General features: G+C 49.1%; 1 long non-coding RNA gene and 1 pseudogene across 1 annotated transcript; one reads left to right on the top strand and one right to left on the bottom strand.

Annotated features, from left to right (window-relative positions):
* Positions 1-256: 256 nt before the first annotated feature.
* On the bottom strand, positions 257-9,450 carry LOC144102323 (uncharacterized). Its single transcript, XR_013308197.1, has 2 exons — positions 9,288-9,450; positions 257-437 (listed from the first exon to the last, which is right to left on the bottom strand). It is a non-coding gene; the product is annotated as an uncharacterized LOC144102323 (long non-coding RNA).
* Positions 6,842-7,424, top strand: LOC144116498 (uncharacterized; annotated as a pseudogene).
* Positions 9,451-9,934: the final 484 nt, after the last annotated feature.

Here is a 9,934-nt window from a genome sequence, read left to right as displayed (position 1 = left end):
TACATTAATCGCTTTCAGCTGTTCTTAAGCGCATCTACGTACCTCGCATATACTTAGTTTGTGAAGAGGTTTTTGTAGGTTTCTTTCTGTGCGAATTTTTAAAAACAGTTGTCAAGGATTTTTACGGCGGGGCAATGACATGCCTGACCACGCGTTAACTTTCGGTGACGTGTGATGCTACACACAGCATGACAACACACAAAAAGAGTCACTGCTTCCTTTGTAGAAAAACGTTAACGAAAAATTGCAATACCCATAGACACATACGAAACATTTAATTATTTAAAAAAAATTCACAATCATTTGGTTCATCTATCGAATCCTGTAGAGTAAAAAAGTCGAAATGAACAGATTCCAAGTGTCCCTGGATCCTCTAGGCCTCTTCGAGTGCTCCTCCAGGGATGCAAAAAGCGGCCACGAACTCCGCCTCACACGCTCTGCATAGGAAAACAAAATAATTAAAGTAGCTTTAAATCTTTACAAAACATCCCACTGGAGATGAGCGACACTACACGGCTGTTTAGTGTTAGGCAAAGCCAAGAAGAAATTCGGCGCCCTTTTTAGTTACCGCCAGAACCATATAGCTTGGGCAGAATTGCACACATTATAGTGTGGACGCCTGCTACAAACACACCACAGAGGCACAACTGCTGTGATCGCCCGGCGGTGCAGGTAAAGATTGCGGATTGGATTCCCGGCGGCGGTAGCATACATTCGAAGGTCCCGAAACTGCGCTCTTCGTCTGAATCTTTCGTTAAGCTTAAAGACACAGTGAAAGTCAACGAAAGGTGCGGGCAGAATTTATTGACTATTCCAGCGCAGCAGTTAACTTGTTTACAATTGTATGCGCGGAGAAGCAAAACAGACATAGGGGAAATTTATGAAACGCCACCGTAAAGGTACGGCCCCCGACAAGAGCACCTGGCATAGAGCACACGCGCGATCAATCTATACTGCATGAACTTCCCAGTACAGGCTGCGGCGTAAAATGACGGTAGCTTGATATTTTCCCCCGCCGCATCGCCGCTTCACTTGGCTCAAATCCTGAAGCAAAAAATTCTATGCCTTAATGTCTCGCTGTGCGCCCGGCCATTACTTGTGCCTCCATACGGCAGTCTCGTTGTCTGGTAGTAGAGTGTCTCTCCTCAGCGCTTCTGCTTCCGCGGAGCTGTTGAAGCTGCTAGTTTTTAAGCGCTGTCCACACGAACACCCTTTTATCGTGGCCAATAAGAACGCGTAGTGTACTCGGCCTACAATAACACCACGTTGAGTGCTAGACCACATCTCCAAAAAAAAAAAGATACGTTCTACTCGCTGGCAAAATAAAGCCGCATACAAAACAGAAATCGCACACACACAAAGCGCAAGCCTGCCCTGCTGCGCAGCGCAGTCCCGTAGTTGTCCTCGCGTGTTTCCCTTGTGACCCGATAGATGACACGCTGATTTTTTCCTATATGAAGCAGCGTGCAACAACGTGTCAAACATTTTCGCTTTTCACTCACGGCTTCATCGGCAGTGTGACGGTTTCCTCCACTGAAGGTTTCTGCAGCAGTGGGTGCGATTGCTGCTTCCTTTGCGCTTCTTTGCCTTTTTTACTTTGTTAGATTTTCGTGAGGTGCGGATATATCTTGGGGACAGGCAGGCTAACGGTACATATTTCGAGCAAACTTTTACTTCAGTGTGTATGAAACTGGGGCTCATTCGGCCACTTTCTTAATTTTGCTCCCTTCATCTGGATTTTAAGAGAAAAACCTCATATGAAGTATAAATACTGCCCATTATTACAGGGGCGATTCGGTCATACGGCTCAGTTTGCTTTTGTTTCGTTTATGAAATTTAAGCTCCAGAAGCAAATAAGACATTGAGGGAAGCTGTAGTGGAGGACTGCATTTAAATTCGACCACCTGGGGCTCTCTAATGTGCGGTCATATCGCACAGTACACAGGCCTCTAGGATTTCTCCTCCATCGAAATGCGACCAGTGGTGCCATGGTCGAACCCATGACTGCGGCAGCTGTCTAACAGCTTCAGAGATAGAGTGTTATACGTTTGGAGCACCTTTCATGTGCCGTATACAGTCTATAAAAGTTCAAAAGTAAAAGCCACTAGGAAAAGGGGCTGGAGTACCTTTTCCTTTTGAACCGCAAATGAAGTCAGTGTGGGACAGACTGGCATATCCCCAGTTTTACAGCGGGCTTTTTTTTAGTTCGCCAGCACACGGGCTTCAACTTCGCCGAAAATTCGTTGTCTGTTTGCCGGTGTGGTCCCACCGCGACCTGGGATTGCTGGGCACCAACCGCCTGCGTGGCAGATGGGCCACCTAGGTCACGTGACCTTGTGGCGCCATCACAACCTGCCCACCGAATTGTGAGCAAGCTGCCCACCGTGGCATGTAGCAGTTCAATTAATGATTAGACGCGAAAGGTTCCTCGGGAAGAGCAGCTTGAATCTCACAAGCCCCACCATTGGCAACACCTGCCATCGCGGGGCAGTGGCGCTTCGATAAACTGCTGCACCACTGCGCCAGGAGTGGTATGGGGACTCCCAGGATTCTATGACTCTACAGAATGACGAACTCTACTGCTGTACAAATCTAAAATGATGCAATTACACTCAAACTTAGATCATGTATTAACCAAAGTATTCGACAAGTTCTAATCAAGCAAAACCATAGGAAGTCAAGATAAAACATGCAAAACGTGGGCTAGCTGGAATAGTGCATGATAATTCGCGATTAGCCGCAAGCTAACCCGCCCTGAATTTTTAGTCTGCTAGCACATTTAGTGGCCATTCTCCGCACTTCACCGTTGCCTGTTTGCGCGTCTGAAGCCTGCTTAGTGGCAACATGCGCACCTGCCACCGGGTTGTGGGGAACTTGCCCAAGTGTGTGTGTGCATAAATATATGCACCAGACAGGTTGTTCACAGCCCGGTGGGCTGCAGGTAAACTGCCCACCACGGAAGGTGGCTGTTCAATTAATGACTAGTCGGGAGAGTTTGCTTGGGAAGTGCAACCTGGGTCTCACGGGTTTCATAAATGGCAGCCCCAGTCAATGCAGAGGAGTGGCGTACCATTTAACCTTTGCACCATTGCGCCAGGAGTGGTATGGGGACTCCCAAGGATCTATGAATGTAATGTAGAGAATAACGAAGTCTGCATATATGAGCATTATCTCATTATCGCTATCTGAACAACTTCCATCCGTGAACAGTGAATCTTAACACCGGAGCCGAAGGGAAACAGAAGTGCTAGTGCACTTAACTGGCATCTCGCTGAACTACGCGAACGAGCCCTTTTATTTTTTAGAAGCAGTCGGAGACGTATACTCGGTCCGCTGCGTGCCAAGCCTGTACCCCATCTATTGCGGCGCGGCCCTCGCATCTGCGGCGCGGTAGACGCGCCCGATATCCGTATCACAAGCGAAGCATGGTGGCGGGAGAAAACTACCCCTCCCACTTCAATGTAAAACTTAGAAGGCTCTTCAATAAACGGTCGTTCTTCTGCTCCCCAAGCTTGGTGGTTCTGGTCATGCCTCGTCGGCCGAACCCAACGATAAATGGTGTCACAAGTGGGGCGAGCGTCGCCGTCCTGTCGGGAGAATTGATAATTTCACTGCAAGACCGGCCAATTGACGGCTCCAGCTGAGCTCGGGTGGGGAAATAGCCAAGAACTGGCAAGTGTTTAAGCAAACGTCCTAATTTTTTCTCGCCGGACCAGAACCAACACACAAGCCTCTAATGGGATCGTGCAAAATGGCACTTCTGCTGAGTGTTGCAGGCGAGGAAGCTATTGAGATCTTTAACACGTTGAGCTTCAGCAAATACGACAGCAATAGTGACTACGCCACGGTCGTTAAGATGTTTGATGCATATTGTGCGGCGCAGCAGAAGGCAGTACTAGAGCGCTCCGTCTTCCGCACACGAGTTCAGGACTCTGGTGACTCTTTCGAACCTTCTCTACGAAGTTTATGGCACTCGGCTGCTGATCCAAAAGACGCGGGTTCGATACCGGCCGCGGCGGTCAAATTTCGAAGGCGAAATTCTAGAGACCCATGTACTGCAAGATGTCAGTGCACGTTAAAGAACCCAAGGTAATGGAAATTTCCGGAGCCATTCCCTACAGCGTCCCTCATAACCTGAGTCGCTTTGGGACATTAAACCCTATAAAACCAAACCAAGACAAAACGTTTCCTACGAGACTTACGAACCCAGGCATGAGCATGCAACTTCGGCCCTCAGATGGAGGAAATGATCAGGGACCAAAATATTGATTGAATATACGACCAGAAAGTCCTGGAAAGTATGCTGCGTGACACCACGTTGACGCTGCAGAAGACTGAGCAGGTTGCTGAAGAAGCTGAAGTGGCAGCAGAGCAGGAAAAGTAGCACACGGGAGGAAAGCCAGATTGATACGATGCGCAAGGAACACTTGTATAGACAAAGTGGGTTTCCCGGACGTAACGCGTGCCGAAAGTACGAACGTATGCACACGCCACGAAGCTCTTCGGCATTCGGGAAAATATGCCGAAAGTGCCAACAATCGATCCATTTCGCTATCTGCTGCAGAAAGGCTGCCGAGGTTGGCGCTGAAGATGGCTTTGATTTGCCCTTTGCAATGCACTTCGGGAGCTACACAATTATGTGCTTACAGTTTGTAATTATCATCATTGTCGAAGGTATCTCAAAAAACCCTAAATGAATTTTTGAGGGCCTTCCCGGCGTCAGAATATACGTCGATGACGTGCTATAGCAAGGGGGTCGTCGAGGCAGGAGCATGACATACGACTGCAGTCGGTATTGCGAGCAGCAAGAGGCTCCGGATTGACATTTAACCCGCACAAGTGTTCTATTGTTGTCGAAAAAAATGCGTTCCTGGGTGACGTAAACGACAAGGAAGGGATCCAGCCGAACCCATCACTGATAAAATGCATAAAACAAATTCCAACATCGACTGACAAGCTCGCGGTACAGAGGCTGCTGGGCGTCGTGAATTATTTCAGCAAGTTCATGTCTTCATTGGCCCAGGGGAAGGCGGTTGCCCGAAATCTTATCAAGATAAGTGCTGCGTTTGACTGGCCGTCTAGTATCTCTGAACAGTGGTGACAGCTGCGCGACAGTGCAGGTGGTGAGCCCGTACTGACCATTTTCGATACAACAAATATGTCTTGTGACGCATCCGGAAACAGAATCGGCGCAGCATTGCTGCAGTGTCGCAACGACACATGCAAGCTCGTAGCATACGCTTCACGGGCAATAACAGAGTGCGAACAGCGTTACTCGAAAATTTAAAAGGTGTTGGCGGTTGTGTATGGCTGCGAGAAATTCAATTATTTTGTCTGCGGTTGCTCGAGTATCCTTGAGACTGATCACCAACCCTTGATCTCCATCTCGCAAAAAGCCACTGGAGACATGCCCCCAAGGTTGCAGTGGCTTTTTCTGGGCCTTCTTCGGTATGACGTAAAAAATGCAGTTTACGCCGGCAAGGAAGCTATTCTTCGCAGGCATGCTGTCCCGGGCAACAGCCGAGACATTCGCAGAAAAAGACGTAATCAACGACGAGACGGAAGAACACGCAGTGAGTGTGATCTCTTCAGTTGTTACCGAGGACACACTGAATACGTTGCCTATGGAAACTACTCGCGATGAAGATTTAAAGCAAGTTATTGAGGGCCTGGCGGCCGGAATACCGCTTAAGGAACAGTGGAAGTCGTTCGAGGCAGAGCTTTCTCATTTGTAGGGGGCACTATTAAAAGGATGCAAAGTTGTAATTTCAGCTTTCATGATGAAAGAAACGTTGAAAATAATTCACCAAAACCATCTAGGCCTCAAAAAATTAAAATAAAGGGCGAGGCATGTAGTTTTCTGGCCAGGAATCAACTCTGACATCGAAGCATTCCTACAGGCGTGTTCTGCGTGCAGGATATACGCCTACAGTCAGCCACAATAGCAGTTAAAATTGCGTCCGGTGCCTAATACACCACAGCAACGTGTAGGCATCGACATATGTGAGCATGGTGGACAGTCATACCTGTGCATATAGGACGCACTGTCAGACTTTCCTGAAGTGGAAGTACTCAAGGATACTTCCGCGAAGACCGTCATTGAAGCAAGAAGGGCGATTTTTTTCTATATACGGCACACCAGTGGAAGTCTGTTGAGATAACAGCCGTATATTTTCTACCCACGCTTTAGCTGCATAGACTCGGACGTACGACTTCAGCCACACCACTCCGCTTCGGCTGCGGGAGGTGGTTGGTTCGAAACCCATCGCCGGACGCCCACCAGTTAAAATGAGTTCAAGCCACCCCCGGCCCGGCGCCCGGCTTCTTCAGGGGTGTGTGCTTGGACGAGGCTCCGCAAACCCCGCTGTGCCCGTTCGGGGGCAAACCCAGTTTCGAAGAGCTCAGGCTGCAAACAGGTGGAAACAAGTGAAGAATACACTTGAATAGTTTTCAAGTGAAGAGTACACTTGAAGAGCTCACTCCCAAGTCCCGCTTTTCGGCTGTGCGTCTACGTCAGAAAAAAAGGGCCACAAATGGGCTTCTACCGCACGAGGCCGATTTAACGTTGTTGACGGCGGGACTTATCGCTGATCCGTCAGAACAACTGCGGTCAAGACCTTTTTCCCAAGCATCTCACCTCAGAAGAGCCGAGCACCAGGCCGGGGGAAATCTTGTACACATTAAAAACCGGTGGGTACCCGGCGGCACTGGGGATCGAATCCAGCACTTCCGAATGCGAGGCGAATGCTCTAGCACAAAGCCACGCTTTGGTACCCAGTCCAACGGATGGGATGAAAAGGGCGTACGAGTAGTTAAGCGGATTTTAAAGAAAAGCACTGAAATGAATCAAGATTTTTGGCTCGGTCTTCTTGCATACACATGTACGCCAACAGAATCCGGGCCATCACCAGGCGAGGCGCTTCAAGGAAGACTCCGGATAACGTTACCCGACGTCCGGCCGTCTCCAATTCACAACGTGCTGAGGCGTCCTCAAACCTGCCGTTCAAGCCGAAAACTAGCACCGCTAAATCCTGGGGACACGGTTCGCATCAAAAAGGGGGCATGGGCTACCAAAGGTGTTCGTCATTCAGTCTTCAAGATATCCCAGGTCGTATGGCATAATCGCCGCAGTCGGCATCATCCTGCGACGCAAGCGATGGCATCTGCTGCCTACAAGAGAAACTTTTCGACAACAAAGCCTTCATCAGCCCGATGACATCTGCCAAGTAGGAGATCAAACTTCATTTTCAGAGTCCTGCCGCAACAATGACTCAGAGTCTACGTCTAGAACTGCCAGCTGTCCTGTCATCGTCAGCGCTTCTGCAGTCGTGCAGTAGCAGGAATTTGCATTCAGAAGGTCTACCCGAGAACGAAGGCCGCCACAGAAGCTTGCATATGATGGAAACACTGTACAGATTTGCTAAGTTCCGTGTTTCATTTCTATCGCATGTTTGTTTTTTTCTCCTTAGAAAGAAAACAGGATGTATCGTATCTAGTGCGGCGCGGCCCTTGCATCAGCGGCGCGGGTGACGCGGGCGATATCTGCATCACAAGCGAAGCATGGTGGGCGTTATGCTCCCCAAGCTTGGTGGTTCTAGTCATGCCTCGTCTGCGTGACCCAACGATACAAAGCCTGCCTCGTCAGGGGCCGACAGCACACAGCAAAACAGTCTCCAACGTGCGCACGAAACCTGACGTCATCTGACCTGTAATTGACCACGTTGCTCCGGCACCTACAAAGCTACATGCGCCAGCGGTTCCTCGCGCTCCCACGACGTTAGCAAAAGGGTAGAAAAAATGCTAGGACGGTACTTTGCCCAAGTTGGTTATTATAGCGTCAGACGACTCTCCCGCGCAAGTACGCCTCCTCTTTCATGAATTCGTAGATCGCGGGGAACCATCACACGAAAGCTGGCACACTGGTGCAGCGGTTAACGGATGCCCCATTGCCCCGAACGATGGCTGTTTCAAACACTGCCACCGATGGGGATTGTGAGACCCTGGTTGCTCTTCCCGAGCTCCCGTCAGGTTCCTATCTGCAGGGATAGTTCTTTGAGAGGCTGTCTGTCTCTAGGTGCACTGATACGCAGTGCCACGGCTGGCAGGTGGCAGCTGCATCTAATTTATCTGAATTTCATTGCCACCTGCCTTGGTGTGCAGGTTGTCCTCAACCTCTTGGGCAGATTGCCACATGCCCATGTTTGCCACGTCCACGTTTTGTCGTGACACAGACTGACGGGCGCCGGCTTTTTTCGTGAATTGGCCTTAAAGCTACATGGCATTAAAAACGTTTCCGCCGCACCGAGGTGCCAGTCACCGTAGTAGTAATCCGCTCTTTGTCTCACTTGCTGGCATTTAGGAGCTGAAGCTTCAGTCACCAGGTTCTTGTATGTCTTAGAGGCTCTATGCGTCCGCGTTCCTTCACTATATGAGCTCACTATCTTAAATCTATATCTCCTGACGCACCGCAAACATCGTCGTGCAAAGAAGTCACCGAGACCCCAAGGTCGCAGCTGGCCTATCATTGTTTTATACCTGTGCCATGAGACTGCTGCAATTCCTTCTCCAGGCCTCAGCCGTTTCCTCTAACTATAGGCGTTCGATCTCCATTGATTAGGTACGCCTGCCCTCCAAATGCAACACTGTCTCTATACGTCAGCCGCATTGCTCCTTATCAACATATGGCAGCCATCTCGGTCGCCAGCTGTCTACAAAAACGGCGCACGTTTTTCCTTTTTCTTTGCAATAATTTGTATTACGGGAAGGGCACGTGTTTCAAGTTTACAAACCGAACGTAACATTCGTGCATTAAAAAAATTACGCATTTCTGATCTCAAGGTCAGTAATGTCACTGAAAGGTAGACGCTGCCCTTACCAATATTTCGCAAAGAACTCGTTCCAAATTTGCAGTAGAAATGAAAGTTTAGGGTTGTCCGCAATGTGAAACAATTCCTTTTTTCTGCGTCTTGCCGGTCTCCTGCAATATTCTCAGCGCAGATCTCGACTGATTCAAAAACTGTTTGCTGATTAAGATTGCATTTACCGCCTTCTACACATTCCATGTCCGTCATTCTATTCATATAGTGACCTTAAATATTAGAGGGCTCATGCATTTGCTGTGCTTATAGGCCTTCTGTGGCAGCAAGCCATTTGCATCTTCTTATTCAGCCATACGAGAACGCATGTACCACCATTTATTCACAGCCTGGCCGTTTTCTATTTGTTATGAGCACGGCATATCACCATTACAGCCGCTAGAAGCGCGGCTTTAAGCTAAGTTGTCTTACCTTTCATCTCCATACCGATGTCGCTGGGGCAGAACAGGAGCACGAGCGAGGACCGCATACCGACGATGGTAGCCAAGTCGTGGAACCGCGGGGAGGGAGAATTCCACGATCGGGTGCATGCTGGGAAACACCCACGCCTGCAGGAACGAAAACACAAGTTTAAACAAATAGCCATCCAAAAACGGTGCTCTTTCGCCGTGGCCGCTGCCATTTTTACGTTGCAGGCCTGTTCGCCCCTTAGTGCGACCGCAGTTATTGTTACCACGCAGCTGCTTCTTTCCAGAAGCGCAAGTATCGTAGTTTAGACATCATTCCTTTAACATGCGAGCGAGCTGCATCTGCTAGAAGTGTTGAGGCATCGCTGGCATACATTTGTTGAAAACTGCTGTTCCCGTTTCAAACAAGCGCTACGAAAATAAACTCAAGCAGCTCAAACAAGCAAGTGCATTGCGTTTCCTAGAAGCCTCCTCAAAAATGCGCAATTAATCGCAGCATTTCACGTGTGTGCGCGAGCACTCGGTTTCTGGTACGAACTAATGCCGACATATACGACAGAAGTTAACACACGTCCGACGCCAACTTCACCCAAAATGCTTGCTCTCCTTCACACGTGGCCGGTACTCGAGAGTTCTTTAATTGAAAAATAC

Source organism: Amblyomma americanum, chromosome 1 (assembly GCF_052857255.1).
Source record: "Amblyomma americanum isolate KBUSLIRL-KWMA chromosome 1, ASM5285725v1, whole genome shotgun sequence".
NCBI classification, from domain to species: Eukaryota; Metazoa; Arthropoda; class Arachnida; order Ixodida; family Ixodidae; genus Amblyomma; species Amblyomma americanum.
Note: the sequence above shows the minus strand (reverse complement) of the source record. Positions and strands in the feature narration are given on the sequence as shown.